At 38.9% G+C, this 20,671-nt stretch overlaps 1 long non-coding RNA gene across 1 annotated transcript in view; it reads right to left on the bottom strand.

Annotated features, from left to right (window-relative positions):
* The window catches only part of LOC119627259 (uncharacterized), a 442,819-nt gene that overhangs the window by 71,587 nt on the left and 350,561 nt on the right, over positions 1 to 20,671 (bottom strand). Inside the window, exon 5 of the long non-coding RNA XR_005243376.2 lies at positions 5,942 to 6,111. This is a non-coding gene — a long non-coding RNA (uncharacterized lncRNA). The remainder of the gene's footprint in view (positions 1 to 5,941; positions 6,112 to 20,671) is intronic.

The raw sequence follows: 20,671 nt of genomic DNA, 5'->3' as shown, positions 1-20,671 counted from the left end.
ATCCTCTCCAGCACCTGTTTCCTGACTTTTGAATGATCGCCATTCAAACTGGTGTGAGATGGTATCTCATTGTGGTTTTGATTTGCATTTCTCTGATGGCCAGTGATGATGAGAAATTTTTCATGTGTCTGTTGGCTGCATAAATGTCTTCTTTTGAGAAGTATCTGTTCATACCCTTTGCCCACTTTTTGATGGGGTTGTTTGTTTTTCTCTTATAAATGTATTTGAGTTATTTGTAGGTTCTAGATATTAGCCCTTTGTCAGATGAGTAGATTGCAAAAATTTTCTCCCATTCTGTAGGTTGCCTGTTCACTCTGATGGTAGTTTCCTTTGCTGTGCAGAAGCTCTTCAGTTTAATTAGATCCCATTTGTCAATTTTGGCTTGTTGCCATTGTTTTTGGTGTTTTAGACATGAAGTCCTTGCCCACGCCTATGTCCTGAATGGTATTGCCTAGGTTTTCTTCTAGGGTTTTTATGGTTTAGGTCTAACATTTAAGTCTTTAATCCATCTTGAGTTAATTTTTGTATAAGGTATAAGGAAGGGATCCAGTTTCAGCTTTCTACTTATGGCTAGCCAGTTTTCCCAGTACCATTTATTAAATAGGGAATCCTTTCCCTATTTCTTGTTTTTGTTAGGTTTGTCAAAGATCAGATGGTTGTAGATGTGTGGTATTATTTCTGAGGGCTCTGTTCCGTTGCATTGGTCCATATATCTGTTTTGGTACCAGTACCATGCTGTTTTGGTTACTGTAACCTTGTAGTATAGTTTGAAGTCAGGCAGCGTGATGCCTCCAGGTTTGTTCTTTTGGCTTAGGATTGTCTTGGCATTGTGGGCTCTTTTTTGGTTACATATGAACTTTAAAGTAGTTTTTTTCCAATTCTGTGAAGAAAGTCATTGGTAGCTTGATGGGAATGACATTGAATCTCTAAATTACCTTGTGCAGTATGACCATTTTCACGATATTGATTCTTCCTATCCATGAACATGGAATGTTCTTCCATTTCTTTATGTCCTCTTTTATTTCACTGAGCAATGGTTTGAAATTCTCCTTGAAGAGGCCCTTCACATCCCTGGTAAGTTGGATTCCTAAGTATTTTATTCTATCTGAAGCAATTGTGAATGGGAGTTCACTCATGATTTGGCTCTCTGTCTTTTATTGGTGTATAACAATGCTTGTGACTTTTGCACTTTGATTTTGTATCCTGAGACTTTGCTGAAGTTGCTTATCAGCTTAAGGAGATTTTGGGCTGAGACAATGGGGTTTTCTAAATATACAATCATGTCATCTGCAAACAGGGATAATTTGACTTCCTCTGTTCCTAATTGAATACCCTTTATTTCTCCTGCCTGATCGCCCTGGCCAGAACTTTCAACACTATGTTGAATAGGAGTGGTGAGAGAGGGCATCCCTGTCTTGTGCCAGTTTTCAAAGGGAATACTTCCAGTTTTTGCCCATTCAGAATGATATTGGCTGTGGGTTTGTCATAAATGGCTCTTATTATTTTGAGATACATCCCATCTATGCTTAATTTATTGAGAGTTTTTAGCATGAAGGTTGTTGTATTTTGTCAGAGGCCTTTTCTGCATCTATTGAGATAATCATGCGGTTTTTTTCTTTGGATCTATTTATATGCTGAAATACGTTTATTGATTTGCGTATGTTGAACCAGCCTTGCATCCCAGGGATGAAGCCCACTTGATCATGGTGGATATGCTTTCTGATGTGCTGCTGGATTCGGTTTGCCAGTATTTTATTGAGGCCTTTTGCATCGATGTTCATGAGGGATATTGGTTTAAAATTCTATTTTTTTGTTGTGGCTCTGCCAGGCTTTGGTATCAGGATGTCACTGGCCTCATAAAATGAGTTAGGGAGGATTCCCTCTTTTTCTATTGATTGGAATAGTTTCAGAAGGAATGTACCAACTCCTTCTTGTACCTCTGGTAGAATTTGGCTGTGAATCCGTCTGGTCCTGGATTTTTTTTTGGTTGGTAGGTTATTAATTACTGCCTCAATTTCAGAGCCTGTTATTGGTCTCTTCAGGGATTCAACTTCTTCCTGGTTTAGTCTTGGGAGGGTGTATGTGTCCAGGAATTTATCCATTTCTTCTAGGTTTTCTAGTTTATTTGTGTAGAGGTATTTATAGTGTTCTCTGATAGTAGTTTGTATTTCTGTGGTATTGGTAGTGATATTCCCTTTATCATTTTTTATTGTGTCTATTTGATTCTTCTCTCTTTTCTTCTTTATTAGTCTTGCTAGTGGTCTATCAATTTTGTTAATCTTTTCAAACAACCAGCTCCTGGATTCACTGATTTTTTGAAGGGTTATTTGTGTCTCTGTCTCCTTCAGTTCTGCTCTTAGTTATTTCTTGCCTTCTGCTAGCTTTTGAATGTGTTTGCTCTTGCTTCTCTAGTTCTTTTAATTGTAATGTTAGAATGTCAATTGTAGATCTTTCCTGCTTTCTCTTGTGGGCATTTAGTGCTATAAACTTCCCTCTACACATGGCTTTAAATGTGTCCCAGAGATTCTGGTATGTTGTGTCTTTGTTCTCATCGGTTTCAAAGAACATCTTTATTTCTGCCTTCATTCCGTTATGTACCCAGTAGTCATTCATGAGCAGGTTGTTCAGTTTCCATGTAGTTGAGGGGTTTTGAGTGAGTTTCTTAATCCTGAGTTCTAGTTTGATTGCACTGTGGTCTGAGAGACAGTTTGCTATAATTTCTGTTCTTTTACATTTTCTGAGGCGTGCTTTACTTCCAACTACATGGTCAATTTTGGAATAAGTGCGATGTGGTGCTGAGAAGAGTGTATATTCTGTTGATTTGGGGTGGTGAGTTCTGTAGATGTCTACTAGGTCCGCTTGGTGCAGAGATGAGTTCAATTCCTGGATATCCTTGTTAACGTCCTGTCTCGTTGATCTGTCTAATGTTAACAGTGGGGTGTTAAAGTCTCCCATTATTATTGTGTGGGATTCTAAGTCTCTTTGTAAGTCTCTAAGGACTTGCTTTATGAATCTGGGTGCTCCTGTATTGGGTGCATATATATGTAGGATAGTTAGCTCTTCTTGTTGCATTGATCCCTTTACCATTATGTAATGGCCTTCTTTGTCTCTTTTGATCTTTGTTGGTTTAAAGTCTGTTTTATCAGAGACTAGCATTGCAACCTCTGCTCTTTTTTGTTTTCCATTTGCTTGGTAGATCTTCCTCCATCCCTTTATTTTGAGCCTATGTGTGTCTTTGCATGTGAGATGGGTCTCCTGAATACAGCACACTGATGGGTCTTGACTCTATGCAATTTGCCAGTCTGTGTCTTTTAATTGGAGCATTTAGCGCATTTACATTTAAGGTTAATATTGTTACATGTGAATTTGTTCCTGTTATTATGTTAGCTGATTATTTTGCTCGTTAGCTGATGCAGTTTCTTCCTAGCATTGATGGTCTTTACATGTTTTTGCAGTGGCTGGTACTGGTTGTTCCTTTTCATGTTTAGTGCTTCCTTTAGGAGCTCTCCTAGGGCAGACCTGGTGGTGACAAAATCTCTCACATTTGCTTGTCCGTAAAGGATTTTATTTCTGCTTTACTTATGAAGCTTAGTTTGGCTGTATGTGAAATTCTGGGTAGAAAATTCTTTTCTTTAAGAATGTTGAATATCAGCCCCCATTCTCTTCTGGCTTGTAGAGTTTCTGCCAAGAGATCCGCTGTTAGTCTGATGGGTCTCCCTTTGTGGGTAACCCGACCTTTCTCTCTGACTGCCCTTAACATTTTTTCCTTCATTTCAACTTTGGTGAATCTGACAATTATGTGTCTTCTCAAGGAGTATCTTTGTGGCATTCTCTGTATTTCCTGAATTTGAATGTTGGCCTGCCTTGCTAGGTTGGGGAAGTTCTCCTGGATAATATCCTGCAGAGTGTTTTCCATCTTGGTTCCATTGTCCCCATCACTTTCAGGTATGCCAATCAGACATAGATTTGGTCTTTTCACATAGTCCCATATTTCTTGGAGTCTTTGTTCATTTCTTTTTACTCTTTTTTCTCTAAACTTCTCTTCTCACTTTATTTCATTCATTTGATCTTCAATCACTGATACCCTTTCTTCCAGTTGATCGAATCGGCTACTGAAGCTTGTGCATTTGTCACGTAGTTCTTGTGCCAAGGTTTTCAGCTCTATCAGGCTATTTAAGGACTTCTCTACACTGGTTATTCTAGTTAGCCATTTATCTAATCTTTTTTCAAGGTTTTTAGCTTCTTTACGACAGGTTCGAACCTCCTCCTTTATATCAGAGAAGTTTAATTGTCTGAAGTCTTCTTCTCTCAGCTCTCCAAAGTCATTATCTGTCCAGCTTTGTTCCACTGCTGGCGAGGAGCTGCGTTCCTTTGGAGGGAGAGAGGTGCTTTGATTTTTAGAATTTTCAGCTTTTCTGCTCTGTTTTTTCCCCATCTTTGTGGTTTTATCTACCTTTGGTCTTTGATGATGGTGACGTACAGATGGAGTTTTGGTGTGGATTTCCTTTCTGTTTGTTAGTTTTCCTTCTAACAGTCAGGACCCTCAGTTGCAGGTCTGTTGGAATTTGCTGGATGTCCACTCCAGACCCTGTTTGCCTGGGTATCAGCAGTGGAGGTTGCAAAACAGCGAATATTGCTGAACAGAAAATGTTGCTGCCTGATCGTTCCTCTGGAAGCTTCATCTCAGAGGGGTATCCAGCCGTGTGAGGTGTCAGTCTGCCCCTACTGGGGGGCCTTCTAGTTAGGCTACTCAGGTGTCGGGGCCCACTTGAGGAGGCAGTCTGTCTGTTCTCAGATCTCAAACTCTGTGCTGGGAGAACCACTACTCTCTACAAAGCTGTCAGACAGGGACATTTAAGTCTGCAGAGGTTTCTACTGCCTTTTGTTTGGCTATGCCCTGCCCCAAGAGGTGGAGTCTATAGAGGCAGGCAGGCCTCCTTGAGCTGCAGTGGGCTCCAGCCAGTTGAAGCTTCCTGGCAGCTTTGTTTACCTACTCAAGCCTCAGCAATGGCGGGCACCCCTACCCCAGCCTTGCTGCCACCTTGCAGTTCGACTTCAGACTGCTGTGCTAGCAATGAGCGAGGCTCCATGGGCGTGGGAACCTCTGAGCCAGGCATGGGACCCTCAGAGCCAGGCGTGGGATATAATCTCCTGGTGTGCTGTTTGCTAAGACCGTTGGACCAGCGCAGTATTAGGGTGGGAGTGACCCAATTTTCCAGGTGCCGTTTGTCACAGCTTCCTTTGGTTAGGAAAGGGAATTCCCTGACCCCTTGTGCTTCCCAGGTAAGGTGATGCCTCGCCCTGCTTCAGCTCATGCTCTGTGGGCTGCACCCCCTGTCTGACAAGCCCCAGTGAGATGAACTTGGTACCTCAGTTGGAAACGCAGAAATCACTCACATCACTCACACTGGGAGCTGTAGACAGGAGCTGTTCCTATTCAGCCATCTTGGAACTGGCCCCTTTTCTCTCCAATTATTTAAAGAGAAAAAAATTCTCATATTTTATTTGTACTATCAAATTATCTATAGATAAAGTATTTGTTGGACAAAATAAAGCTTTGATTCAGTTTTCTCTGAATTACTGTGAATTTCTCATCCAATTCTATGCAGTTTCAAGGTATTCTCTAAAGCAGTAAAAAACCCACATAGTCCCAAGACCAATTCTTTCCCAAATCATTAACAACTCTACTGTAAGCTATCAACTGTAGTATGTGGGCAGCATTACCAAAAGGAGATACCATTAGAGTCAGAGTATAAACTTCAAGTTTATTTCTCTAAGAGCTGGTTAAATATAGACAAGTTATTTAAATCCTAAATAGCTCATTTCCTCATCTGTGATATGGGGTGGACTGTACCTCTTTCACAAGTTTATTGTAGAGGCCAAATGAAATAAAGTTTGCAAAATTATCATATAAGCTGAATAAGGTTAAACTAATACATACCTTGCTTTAAGTGGAAGAGACAGCTAGGTATTCAGGATAGGTGCTCTGAAATAGCTTTGTTGGTAGTAGTGTCTTGACACGTGGATGAAACTCATTCTGTTTGTGATTTCCATTGAGTAGCTGTTCTGAGTGTCATAAGACTTCCTGCCCTACAACTTCATCCTTTATACCTGCAGTGTGCACATAAACCAAAGTAGAAGGGGAAATTATTGTTATTATTACTGCCAACAACACAGCAATAAATATTTTTTATTGAACATTTCCTATGTTTTAGCCACTAAGCTAAGCACTAGACACACATTGGTTCAAGCCACTAAGACTTAGAACAGCTCTAAGTGGTAGATATTGTAATTTGCAATTTACAAATGAAGAAACTGGGATTAGCAATGGGTGGTACCTTGCCTAGGGTCATTCACTAATACATGGTAGACTGGGATTCTAATTCTGGCAAAGTCAAAACAAAGTCATATCAGTGGGACAGCAGCATGGTATAGTGTTCCCAGGAAGACACCTTTCCAGATAACTGAGATTAATGCTGCAACTGCCAACATTTTTTTTACACCATGTCTGAATATGGTCTTTGCAGTGAGGATAGCATCAAAATCTTTTTTGAAAACTTTTTTTTTTTTTTTTTTGGAGGGGCCTTGGAGATTGTCTGGTCTAAGCCTCTAAATCTTCAGATGCCATGACTGACACAAAGTTCCTTTGGCTATGATATAAATCAGCAATGCCCCAAAGGAGCAAAGTGATGTGTAGGAACTTCTCTGCAGTAAATGACAACACATCACTATGGTATTTTTTATTCTAAGTTTCTTTTGTTTATTTGTTGCATGGTTTTCTTTCTTTCCTCTCACTTTCAAGTTGTCAGGTGTCACTTGCTCTGGTCCTAAAGAATGTGCCATTCACACCTTATGTTGTACTGCTTATAATTTACTATGAGATAGGAAACTAGGTAACTCTTTAAGATTGGGTGTCAAATAAGAGTGAATGAACTCTGAGCAAGGACCTAAGAAGAACTCTTACTGAGTGAAGTGCATATGATTTTGTCAATAGATGTGGCTTCCATTTTGGTTTCCCTGATAGTTTTCAGTGATATCTTGGATAATTCAGTTTGTCAGAGAAATAAATGCCATGTAAGTGAAAAACTGAGTACTTTTAGAAGTGCACATCTGAAAAGAAGACATAAGTCATGTTTCCAAATAAATCTATTTCCTCTTCCAGGTTCCCCATAGCAATTCTTAGAGCTAGCTAGCTCCACCTGCTCTCTTTACATTACTCTCTCTCTCCTGTCTTTTGTATAAGTATAGTCAAATCATCCTTTACCCTTTTACTTCAGTTGTCATCTTCCAGCTGGAAAACAGCAAATTTGATCATTCGTACAGAAACAGCGTCTGTTGCTAACCCCTCAAGCTGGTGTACTGGTTTCATTTCTTGCAGCCAAACATTCAGGAACATGTGTTTATATGTATATCTTTCCCTTTATATTAGTAATAAGTGGGTCATTAAGGGCTATATAATGAGAGAATGCAGTTTTCTGGCCTGATAAGTCCCCGAGCTTCATTACCAAATTCATCTTACATGTCAGCCATTAAATAGCTTGGCATTTTCCTCTCTCATCCATGCAGTATCATTTAATTTCATCTAAATGGAGTTTTCTCTATGGCCATAAACATCATCATCTTCATTGCCACCACCATCAAGCAGCATTTATTACCTGCTGCAGTGCATATGGTGCTATATTCGGTATGGTTCTACACAACTCCATCATCATGGCCCTCACCCATGGGAGTCCACGGAGCACAAGGGGACTACTGAAAATAGTGAGATTTGAGTTGAAGTCCAAAATCCCCCTTTCCCCCCTCCCCCCAACACACTTGAACAGCTGGGTTAGCAGGAGCTGAGCATTTTCCCTTTCTGGGTCATGCCTTATCTGAAAATAAGACAATGAGTTACATTCTCTCTCTGATTCTGCACACTCTAATGCAGATTCAGCTGCAGCCATTGTAAGAGGAGAGATGATTGGTAGAGGAGGGAATTGGTCTGCAACTTTAAACGGTCGGCTATGCTCAGAGAGATAATTAGCCACTGAGTCTCCAGTCAGAGTTGTCTATACAGAACTTTGTTCATTTCCTTGACCTCAGTGTGGTTTCTCTATGTTCTCAACACCTTCTGTCATTCTTATTCCACTATTTTTTTTCTGACCTTGGCTCCCTTTGCATTTTCTCTAATTCCTGGCCTTCTTCACACCAGGTCCTCAATCTCTGTTTTCTTACTTTTCCCAGGCACACGCAGGGACTGTGTCCCAATTAGAAGATTAGCCTTAAATGTTTCTAAAAGGAAGCTCCTGAGGCCTCTGGGTCCCTACTCTGGAAACTATGTCTGAACCTCTTGAAAGAGAGCTGGGACAGAGCCTGGTACATAGGTCATCCAGTTGAGTCACTAATCATTGCACTGAGGATTGAGGACTGAGGCTCATCATATGGAAAATGATCCTGGGCAATGAAGTAGAGGAAATGGGAAAAGGAACCCCATATGATTTTGAGAACAAAGAATAATAGAGTAACATAGACAAGTCCAAATAGTGATTATAGAGAAGAAGTGGAAGCAAAAACCCAAAAAGCATGCCCACACTGGGTACACACAGGAACACAGGAGATGTGGGCAGCAGGAGAGAGAGAGAGAGCAAGGACTTAATGGGATCCAGAAAGGAATTCTGAGATTTATGCCCCAAAACGTACCTAGGGGCCAGGAGAAACATTTCATCCCATCTCTGCTTGTGTATGAATTAGACTGAGTCAAAAGGCATAAAATCAGGTAGATAGCCCTGATGTATAAACCACAGCCGAATAGTAATAGTAACCAAATTATCCCCTTAATAATTGTAGTTAATTTGCATTGGCTCTTCATGACTTTGTGCTAATTGCTTGCTATGCATTATTTTCTCATGGAAATTACTCAACTGCTTTTTTGTTGTTATTGTGGTAAAATATACATAACATACAATTTACCACTTTAACCAATTTTAAGCATACATTTCAGTGGTATTAAGTACATCCACAGTGTTGTGCAGCCATCACCACTATCTAGCTCTAAAACTTTTTCATCATCCTAAAACAGAAACTCTGTACCCATTAAACAATAACTCTTCATTTCTCCTTCCCTCCAACCTTTGCTAACCACTCTTCTACTTTCAGTTTCTATGAACCAACTACCTTTTAAGAGTAGCCATGAATGTCTTCTTTTGAGAGATGTCTGTTCATATCCTTTGCCCACTTTTTGATGGGGTTGTTCATTTTTTTCTTGTAAATTTGTTTGAGTTCTTTGTAGGTTCTGGATATTAGCCCTTTGTCAGATGAGTAGATTGCAAAAATTTTCTCCCATTCTGTAGGTTGCCTGTTCACTCTGATGGTAGTTTCTTTTGCTGTGCAGAAGCTCTTTAGTTTAATGAGATCCCATTTGTCAATTTTGGCTTTTGCTGCCTTTGCTTTTGGTGTTTTAGACATGAAGTCTTTGCCCATGCCTATGTCCTGAATGGTACTACCTAGGTTTTCCTCTAGGGTTTTTATGGTATTAGGTCTAACATTTAAGTCTCTAATCCACCTTGAATTAATTTTCATATAAGGAGTAAGGAAAGGATCCAGTTTCAGCTTTCTTCTTATGGCTAGCCAATTTTCCCAGCACCATTTATTAAATAGGGAATCCTTTCCCCATTTCTTGTTTCTCTCAGGTTTGTCAAAGATCAGATGGCTGTAGATGTGTGGTATTATTTTTGAGGACTCTGTTCTGTTCCATTGGTCTATATCTCTGTTTTGGAACCAGTACCATGCTGTTTTGGTTACTGTAGCCTTGTAGTATAGTTTGAAGTCAGGTAGCGTGATGCCTCTAGCTTTGTTCTTTTGACTTAGGATTGTCTTGGCATTGTGGGCTCTTTTTTGGTTCCATATGAACTTTAAAGCAGTTTTTTCCAATTCTGTGAGGAAACTCATTGGTAGCTTGATGGGGATGGCATTGAATCTATAAATAACCTTGGGCAGTATGGCCATTTTCACAATATTGATTCTTCCTATCCATGAGCATGGTATGTTCTTCCATTTGTTTGTGTCCTCTTTTATTTCATTGAGCAGTGGTTTGTAGTTCTCCTTGAAGAGGTCCTTTACATCCCTTGTAAGTTGGATTCCTAGGTATTTTATTCTATTTGAAGCAATTGTGAATGGAAGTTCATTCCTGATTTGGCTCTCTGTTTGTCTGTTACTGGTGTATATGAATACTTGTGATTTTTGCACATTAATTTTGTATCCTGAGACTTTGCTGAAGTTGCTTATCAGCTTAAGGAGATTTTGGGCTGAGACAATGGGGTTTTCTAAATATACAATCATGTCATCTGCAAACAGGGACAATTTGACTTCTTCTTTTCCTAACTGAATACCCTTGATTTCTTTCTCTTGACTGATTGCCCTAGCCAGAACTTCCAACACTATGTTGAATAGGAGTGGTGAGAGAGGGCATCCCTGTCTTGTGCCAGTTTTCAAAGGGAATTTTTCCAGTTTTGCCCATTCAGTATGATGTTGGCTGTGGGTTTGTCATAAATAGCTCTTATTATTTTGAGGTACGTTCCATGAATACCGAATTTGTTGAGTGTTTTTAGCATGAAGGGCTGTTGAATTTTGTCAAAAGCCTTTTCTGCATCTAGAAGACATTCATACAGCCAACAGACACATGAAAAAATGCTCATCATCACTGGCCATCAGAGAAATGCAAATCAAAACCACAATGAGATACCATCTCACACCAGTTAGAATGGCGATCATTAAAAAGTCAGGAAACAACAGGTGCTGGAGAGGATGTAGAGAGATAGGAACACTTTTACACTGTTGGTGGGATTGTAAACTAGTTCAACCATTATGGAAAACAGTATGGCGATTCCTCAAGGATCTAGAACTAGATGTACCATATGACCCAGCCATCCCATTACTGGGTATATACCCAAAGGATTATAAATCATGCTGCTATAAAGACACATGCACACGTATGTTTATTGCGGCACTATTCACAATAGCAAAGACTTGGAATCAACCCAAATGTCCATCAGTGACAGACTGGATTAAGAAAATGTGGCACATATACACCATGGAATACTATGCAGCTATAAAAAAGGATGAGTTTGTGTCCTTTGTAGGGACATGGATGCAGCTGGAAACCATCATTCTTACCAAACTATCACAAGAACAGAAAACCAAACACCGCATGTTCTCACTCATAGGTGGGAACTGAACAATGAGATCACTTGGACTCGGGAAGGGGAACATCACACACCGGGGCCTAACATGGGGAGGGGGGAAGGGGGAGGGATTGCACTGGGAGTTATACCTGATGTAAATGACGAGTTGATGGGTGCTGACGAGTTGATGGGTGCAGCACAGCAACATGGCAGAAGTATACATATGTAACAAACCTGCACGTTATGCACATGTACCCTAGAACTTAAAGTATAATAATAATAAAAAATAAATTTAAAAAAAAAGAGTAGCGATAAAGGTGGAGTTACATCATACTTAGTGAAGTTCTAAAGTCAACATGTAAAGCAGAAAACATAAACCATCTATATTCTTATCGAAAAGGCGTAGGGAAGAAAGGTATCGTGTTAATTACAGATCAAACGTTTCTCAAAAAGAAGGGTCCAGCCAGTTGACCTCCATCACTGGTCAGTGGATCCCCAGGTATAAACAGCAGCTTATGCATTTAGGATCCTATTGCATAAAAGTGTATACTGTCTCTTTAAACAGTAGAAGCACACTAAGCTAGCTGAAATGCTTATATCGCAAAAGGACCTCAGGAAATAAGACAAAATGAGGAAAAAGCAGATTCCTATCTCCCATCTCATGTTTACCAGGGAAAATACATATTGAGTTCAATGGCAGATGGAATCATTCTTGCAGTTTAAATTATTGTTCTCTTCCCTCCTCTTTTAACAAACATATAGTGTTGAATTCTTTTACACTGAGTGTGTAGGGTTTAATTCATTACTATTATTACCCTTTTTATATTGATGAGGCATAAATAAGCTAAGAAACTTCCCCAAATTCACAAAGCTTCATGAATACTTGAATTTGTACCTTTAACCACTGCCCAGTATTGCCAGATAAATGGTTATGTATTCAAGCAAAATAATTTTGTTCAATATTCAATTTTTTATTTTCTTTTTAAAATTAATCAGGGAGTCTATTGACCAAGAAAGCTTATAAGAGGCACTTTTGAGTGTTACTCTAAAGTTTCACATCCATTTTTTCAAACTACACAATATGTAAATCTCTGGACTCCAGGGGCCAATTGCAAATTGGTTTCAAATACCAGGGAGCACATAAATCTTCCTCCTCCCTTCTTCATCTCCCTCACCCCATAATCTACTCAATCTTTGACCTGCCTACAAGAAGCATGACTGCCTTAAATTTAGAGTTTTCCCTTTCATTAAAAAATGCACACTTTAAATCCTAATCTTATTTCAGAGAGGGGGTTAATCAGCCTTCTTAGTGAGCTTGGTTACTGCCTCAGGTGAGAGGCAGCCCACAAGGAAGTACACTGCCAGGCAGACACCACTGATTGGAATTTGGGACTTAGGACATTCAGGAATGATTTAGGAATGCAGACTAATTTTACTTATTTGAACTAGCCAAGGGGAAGGTCAGGCTGAAACCATTTAAAAAAATCTAGATAAGGAAATATTTTGAAGAACTACTATTTTATGACTCCCAAATACCCACAATGATTTCAGCTAGTCTGAGTCTATCCATTCATGTTGTTACCAACTGAAAGTTCTTAAGGAACTGCTTGGAGAAATAGATGAGACTAGTTTCTAAATAACATAGCTGTTATAAATGAAAGTAGGTTATTTCAGTGCTTGAAAGCAATTTTTTTCCTAAGTAATCTTATTTATGCTACTAATTTGTACTTTTTGTTAAAAAAAAAGAGTATGCTGAATAAAGGTAAATTTTAGCCAAAAGTAGTATAGTTTCATCACTGCATAATTAACCTTAGCCCAGTGCGGAATAGCCTTGCTCCAAGTTTCAATTACATTATAGCTAAAGTTGCATAAGTCAACATATGATTAATTAAAGAGCGAAATTCACTTCTACAAAATAATGACTTATTCTGGAGGAAAATAAAACAGAAAGGTGATTCTTGGGGTGGTATGTATAAAATATATAGAGTTAATAATTAAATAAAGAAACTTTTTCCCAAAGCAAGAATCCCATCTTCAGCCAAAATGAGAATCATATACAAGAGTTTAAGCATATTCATTATTTTCCCATTTGGAGAAGTCCTCTCTTTCATATTATTTATTCTATTTTCAAATGCCATGCTCTAAACATAAATGTGATTTTCACTGATGCTCTTCAACTTTGTCAGGCCACCCAACCCCCCTTCTCTTCCTTCCTAAATTTAATTAAAACCAGCATTCGACCATACTGGAGAGAAACATAACACAAAGAAAAACAATTTTTAAAAGCCCACATTAATCATGAGCTTTAGAGAAAGTCACCATAAATAGGATGTATCTAGCCAAATGACAAGCTCCAACCACTTAAGAAAAATGTCTTTCCAGCTGTAAGGATACCAGTGTTACTGAAGAATATAGCTCTTTTGTTCTATAAATTCCTCATTTTCACATGAAGTTACCATGTTTCCTACCTTGCTATAGAACAATGTGCATTCAAAGTTGCTTCATCTACCATGTAATCTCGTGAAAGCTGAGTTTTGTTTTATGGTGTTGCCAGGCACAGAGGAAGGAAAAGCCAGTACCCACTATGTGCCAAGCAAAATGCTTGACATTCTAGATATTACTTCATTCAACAGTCCCAGCAGCTCTATGAAATTACTCGAGTCTACTCACCTTGAGCTGGAACTTTGAACCGCAGAGGTCCTACTATCCCAGAGGCAGGACCTACTTTTCTGCCTGCAGAGTTGCAGAGACATATTTAAGAATATCAGACCCTCATTGTCTCCTTCCACATTTTGCACATAAGTCTTTGTGGTTGTTTCATTTCAACCATTCCACTAAGAAGCATTTTGATCAAAATGAATAGAAAAATATGAAAAGATTGCCGATGGCAGAAACCTCAATGGTCAGCCTCAAATGGTTGACTAAAATGTAAAGAAAAAGGCAGATTAATCAAGATTATTACAGAAGGCTGTCTGATGAGCAGAGATCAGAATTATTCATGGTCAAAACATTCACCCAACTGCTCTTTGCCTTGGTTTACCTCCAATGTAAAAAAGGTAATAACATGGCCTATATACCATTCTTAAGAGTATGGAAGAAAGTTATATAATTGTCATAGGTAACTAGGAAGTAAAAGGAAGATATATAAATTATTAAGTTTTTACTGTAAGCCAGCTCCTGTGGAGCATTTTGTATATGGTTTCTTACTTAATCTGTACCACAGACAAGTGAGATGGGTGTTCTCATCCTCATTTTACGGACAAATAATCTAAAACAAAGAGTTTAATTCCTTGACCAAGATTAGACTGCTAATAAGTGGTAGAGCCAAGATTCGAATCCAGATTTTTCTGATACCATTTCTCTGTCTACTCCTGGCTCTTCCTCTCTTACTATAGATGGTTCTGAAGAGAATTCACAGCATCATGGTGATGTATCACATAGATTGAGTGGACTGTCACATTGCTAATTCTCACCTATTACTCATGTTTACTCTGTCTTAAAATGTCGCAAATATATTGTCACCTTCATTGACACCTCACTGGATACGAGCTACAAAATGTTAAGGATTTTAAAAATTTTCTTTTCTCTTTGTTATCATTTTGTTCCCTTACGTATCCCAAGGATTAACAACAATGCCCAGCATGTGGCAGGTGCTAAGTATGTTTTTATCAAATGCATGCATTGAATAAACTCCTAGTCCAACATGAGCTCCATGACAGTATTTGATATTGGTCTAAATCATATTGGTAACTCAATCATTGTATCTGTGCATTACTTGCATTTTTGAGTTCTGAATCAGGTAAGCTATTACCCATTAGCCTTCCTATTTCTCTCTTTCTAACCTTCCATACAAATTCCACCAACCTTGTTTAAGATGGTTTAGACTCCAAATTCAAGACTGTACTTGTTCACATGCATCAGCAGCCCTTCAGGACCATGTTTCCAATAAAATACAAGCTCCCTAAAGATAGATGTACGTTGTAAGTTTAGGAGCCCACATGCTGCCTTGGGAAATGTCATATATATTCTACCTCATATAAGAAATATATAATTAATTTGGGGTCCTAAGATACCCTAAACTTTAACTCTTTCTTTTATGACTTCCAAACCTTAATGATGACACATTACACTGTCTTTGGAGAGTAGCTGAATAGCTGGAATGCTGAGCCTGCTCCAGCTGCCCTCTAAAACTTAGCCCATTATTTCTGATTCCAGCCAGCCTCTTTTCAATCTTCTCTAATCTTCCTTCTCCTAGCGGTCAGCCAGCCAGCCACAAAGTGCCAAACTTTGCAGGAATGAACTTTCCCCCTGTCAGTCCTGTGAGAACATCTCTTGTCATTTGTTTTCAGACATACGCATTGTGTTTGATGGTCTCACACTTACCAATTTGCCAAACATGCACGCAAGAAGAGTGGAGGTAAAAGATTAAAGCCACTCAAGTAAAGAGAGGACAATCTGATACAAATAAACTCCATCCTACGGCCATGTGTTTGGTCTTTCCCAACAATGTACCATGTAAACTTACCACTTCCAGTTTGGGAAGCACAACTTATAAACAAAATCATATGAACAGCAAATGCTTAGCATGGGATCAGGCATACAATGTGTGCTCAATAAACACTCAATTTATGAATTTATGAACATAAAACTATTTGATCAAACTTACAGCCCATTAGGACCAGTGTTGCATGCTATACTTGTCCAAAGAGGTGGCCTCCAAACCTTTTTCATTAGATCCCCAACCAAAATCATGTTTGAGCAGGCAGTGCCATAGGTACTACTGTACATAATAATAATGTATCATGTTCTTTATAAAGCATATACAGGATTATAACAGTAGAGTTGGATTAAAAACATAGAAATAGAAGTTTTAATATTGACTCCAATGTATAAAATGTCCTGAAATGGATGATACTGTCATGTATCACCTCAAACCTGTGGTATAACCTCAAAATCTGTTATTTTTGGAATTTCCAAATCAATGGAAAATAAAAACATTAAAAAATGAATAAAAAGTCATCAAAATGACTAAACATGTCATATTTTGTTTTAGAATGTTTTCAACCTAACATTTATGCTATAAAGATGCCTAAAATTCTAGAAATTCACTTCAAACTAATAAAATAATATTGTGAAATCTTAAATTAGGAAGAGCTGGAAAACTGACCATTTTCTCTATTCCTCTCATTAGATTCATATCTTTAAGCTACTACTTTTTACAAAATAGAGCAGCAGAAAAATGAAACTTTTTAAAAAAATTCAGTATTTCTCTATTACAAGTCAAACTAGTTCTTAATTTTCCTTTAAGTGGTGGAATTCATGGACACCAGGAGTAAATAGAGGAAGTGAGATGTCAAAAAAGGAGGAAATTAGCACACCATTTTATGTCAAAAGGTCATATGCTGACTATCAATCAGTTCAAAAGACAAAATTCTTAGCAATCCATTGACCCAAATAGTTCAGAACTCCGTAGACTGTTAGAATCAGAAATGCCTTCAAATTCAACTGGCCCAAACACCCCTTTTTACAGGTCAGGGGACCAAAGTCCCAGGGCATTAACAGACACATTTAGTGGTAGAACTGGGATTAGAACTCACATGCCTGATTCATAATATAATTCACTATGCCATGCTTCCTGAACAGTGACTTGCTTTACAATTTTTTTGAGTGCCACTTTTCCAAGTGCTCCGTAAGTTTGGATTTAATCATTCCAACTATCCTATAAGTTGGGTTATATTACTGTATCTATTATTTCATTTTCACACTGCTGATAAAGACATACTTGAGACTGGATGATTTATAAAGAAAAAGAGGTTTAATAGACTCAAAGTTCCATGTGGCTGGGGAGACCTCATAATCATGGTGGAAGGTAAAAGGCACGTCTTATATGGTGGCAGTCAAGAGAGAATGAGAATCAAGCAAAAGGGGGAACCCCTTATACCATCAGATCTTGTGAGACTTATTGACTACCATGAGAAAAGTATGGGGGAAATTTTCCCCATGATTCAATTATCTGCCACTAGGTCCCTCCCACAACATGTGGGAATTATGGGAGCCACAATTCAAGATGAGACTTAGGTGGAGACACAGCCAAACCATATCCCTGTATTATCCCCCTTTCAGAGATGAAGAAGCTTATGCCAGAAGAAATATGCCCAGAGAAGCAATTTGTCCAATAGCACACAAGTGAAAGAGCCTGGACATTTACTAATTACCTCATCATTTTACTCTCAGAAAGACAAATTTTCAAATTCTGGCCAAATCCAAATTATGTAACAGTGGCTTGTCAGAATAGGTGTTTTCATTGGCTAAAATATTACAATGACTTTTATTTCTTTCAGATGAATATTTAAATAATATTACTCCAAAGAACCATGTCATATACAGTCCTGAGAAAATCTAGGCTCCAAAGTGACATCCATCATCACCATTTTTAAAACCAAAGTGGCAAAATCTGAGGGTGATACTATCATTGTAACTCCACCATTTTCCTCCTACTTTCATGACTGCCTGCCTGACATTATCAACCAAGACTTGGATATTACAACCCGACTCTGAGCAATAGTATAGTAGAAACATGACTTTGCTGTCCAGTAGATTTGGAAAGTTTAAAGGACAACATCAAGATCCCAACACTGTACTTCCCTCTCTTCTGCAAAGCAGTCAGCTTATCAAAAGAATGCTGATTGTACTGATTGTTTACTTCAAGTAAATTTCATAACTGACTTCATTGAGATACTGATAAACAAGGTCCAATCTGTGATGAATCCTCATCTAAACATTTTATGTTTAAATGTGGTAAGTCTTTCCCCAGGGTTTAATACAGAAAATACTGAAAGAAAAAAAAGTCAGCTCTCCTTTCTCAACCAACCAAAAGAGTTGTTTTGAAACTGTGTCTTTTAGAATCACAGCACTGATGGGAGTAGCTCAAGGGACCCCCGGAAGAAGACTAAGGAAAAGATTCAGGGACTCTCAGCACCCCTAAAGAGAACAGCATTGCCTGTATTTATATTTTGTGCTCTACAATTTGAAAAAATGAGTATGAAAACTCCTCCTAATAGTGCCTTGGAATCTTCATCCCCCTAAGCAGTTAAACTGCATTTTTCTGTGTGCGTATGCCTGAGGCTCATCCTTAATGCACTTAGCACTGTCCTGTATTCATGCCCCATATGAGGAAGCAGGTGTTGGGCTGGCATATGGTGCCCACTCATAAATTTCTCTAACCTTTCCCTGGTGTATAAGTCACAGGCAATGAAGGGTTCCAGTGACCAGTCTTCATCGCTCTCCCCAAGGAGCTCTGGAGCACTGGTCCCATTTGTTCACCTCGGGTGGGTGAGCCCATGCTTTGGGCATCCATCCACTGACAGCAGGCCCAGATGGAGGCAGTGAGAGGCCAGCAGGCTGGATCCAGCTCTGAGAGCTGCACCCAGCATCCCACCTGGGAAAGCCAGGGCTGCAGGAGCATTTGGTCCTCCACAGCATGCAGGTGGTGTTTGGAGGGATTGAGCCAAAGGTCTCAGCTGCATGGGGTGTTCAGAACTGAGTTGCAGTGAAGAAAGTAGGTGAATGACAAAGAAGGGAAGTACCTGTTAGTAGATCCTGATATGAGGGCTCATCAATCAGATCATGAAAAACCCAAAGGTGGCTATGAAGAGCAAAGGAAGAGACGCCTCTCCTGGTATAAAAGTGAAAGCGTACCCTTGTTCACCCACTTCCTTCTGAAAACCGAAATGGCACAAATGATCTGATTGTATGTGATCCTGCACTTGCACATATTTTGTCTTTAATTTGCTTTGTTTTTTTCTCTTATCTGTATCAAAAATAATTTGAGAACACGAACCACATCTTTTAAAACTTCTCCTCCTTTCCAAAGCACCTAGCATACCAGGTACCCACTATGCATCCAATAATTGTGTATGGGATGAATGACAGCTTGATGGTCACTACCACCAACTTCCCTCACATCAGCAGCAGCAACCAGTACTGGTGTGACACTCCATTATGTCTATACAGTCCCAGTTGATAATTTGCTTCCACGTGCATTGCCTGATAGACTATTATGCCTATTTTAAAGAAAATTGCACTAAAACCATTGTTTAGGTGGTTTGTCCAAAGCCACTGAACTTTTAGACACAAAAGGATAGAATTCTTGTTTTCTGACTCATATCCCAGCTGTACCTACATTTAACCTGAACTTTGTAATTCTAGAATAAAGTAATTCTATAATTTTTAACAGTTATGTTTTCTTTAAAAAGGAATGTCAGGCAGGTAAAACAATCACATTTATGTATTTTAGAGGTAGGATAGTAACATAAGTACTGCTGAAATTAAGCTCAACTGTGTGTGGATCCCTGTTCATCCTTCTATCCTTCTACCCATCTGTCCTGTTATTGTGTCTCTTCTGTGCTGGAAGCTGACCCTGTGAAATTCCATGAGAATAGAGAGGTGTATACCTTAAATAGGAAAAAAGGTGTTGAATGACAGAATAGTCTGTATGATTAATGAGACTGTGAAGGAAGATACTGCCACCTGTGACAAGCCAATGAGGAAAGGGCTATTCAGGGGGTGACCACTGAGCTGAATCCCATAGGAAGAAGAGGAAGCAATGTTATAGAGTTGCGGGCAAAGGAACAGCATACACCAGAGGTGAGGTACAAAGGAGAGTGGCATTTTTTATTAACTATGGGCATATTTCCCATCCTTCACTTTGACCTTTTCCCTCTTTACCTGTCAATTCTTAAAATTCAATCAATCAACAAATATATATTGGATATTTACTCCATGCCAGATATTCGTATTCCTTTATTTCCTACCTCAATTTCTTATCACCCTACACCTGGATAACTGCAATTGCTCTTCCTAGGGAGCCCACAGCCCCTGGTCATTGAAGACAGAATTAGTGAATACATATTGATGTGTACTTATGTAAGTCGCACTATGTTAGGTACTATGCAAGGCATAAAACTACACAAAGCAACATCCCTGTCTTCAAGGAGCTTGAACTTATAGGGGAGATAAGGCAAGTAAGAAACTAACTGTGATTTATGGCATAATGTAAGTGCTGCATGAGAGGTATAAAATGAACTACAGGCATTTGCACCATGTAGAACTCCATTATGACATGGTTCATTAGTACATGTCTTTGGATATACTATAAATCAACTCTTGATACAAGAGAAATAATGAGTAAATCAATTAGAAGGTAGGAAGCCCTTTTTCACAGAAAAAGCCCAGATAGAAGAACTGAGTTTCAAGTTAAGCATCATCTTTGATAGCTTATAGCTCTTCTCAAGATTCAAGACAATGGGACTGTGGCAGCTGACACTGAAAGAGGGAGCTGAAATGGTAAGGTCAGCAAGTCATTATCAATGGCAGGGTCAAAGTAGTATGTGAAGTTTTCCTACAATGTCATGCATGGAAGGTCTGTTCTCATGTTCCCTAATTGTTCCATCATCCATTACTCATTTATTTATAAAGCGAGACACCCAAGAGACATTCTTGCCACTGGCTTA

Source organism: Chlorocebus sabaeus, chromosome 14, assembly GCF_047675955.1.
Source record: "Chlorocebus sabaeus isolate Y175 chromosome 14, mChlSab1.0.hap1, whole genome shotgun sequence".
NCBI lineage: Eukaryota > Metazoa > Chordata > Mammalia > Primates > Cercopithecidae > Chlorocebus > Chlorocebus sabaeus.
Note: the sequence above shows the minus strand (reverse complement) of the source record. Positions and strands in the feature narration are given on the sequence as shown.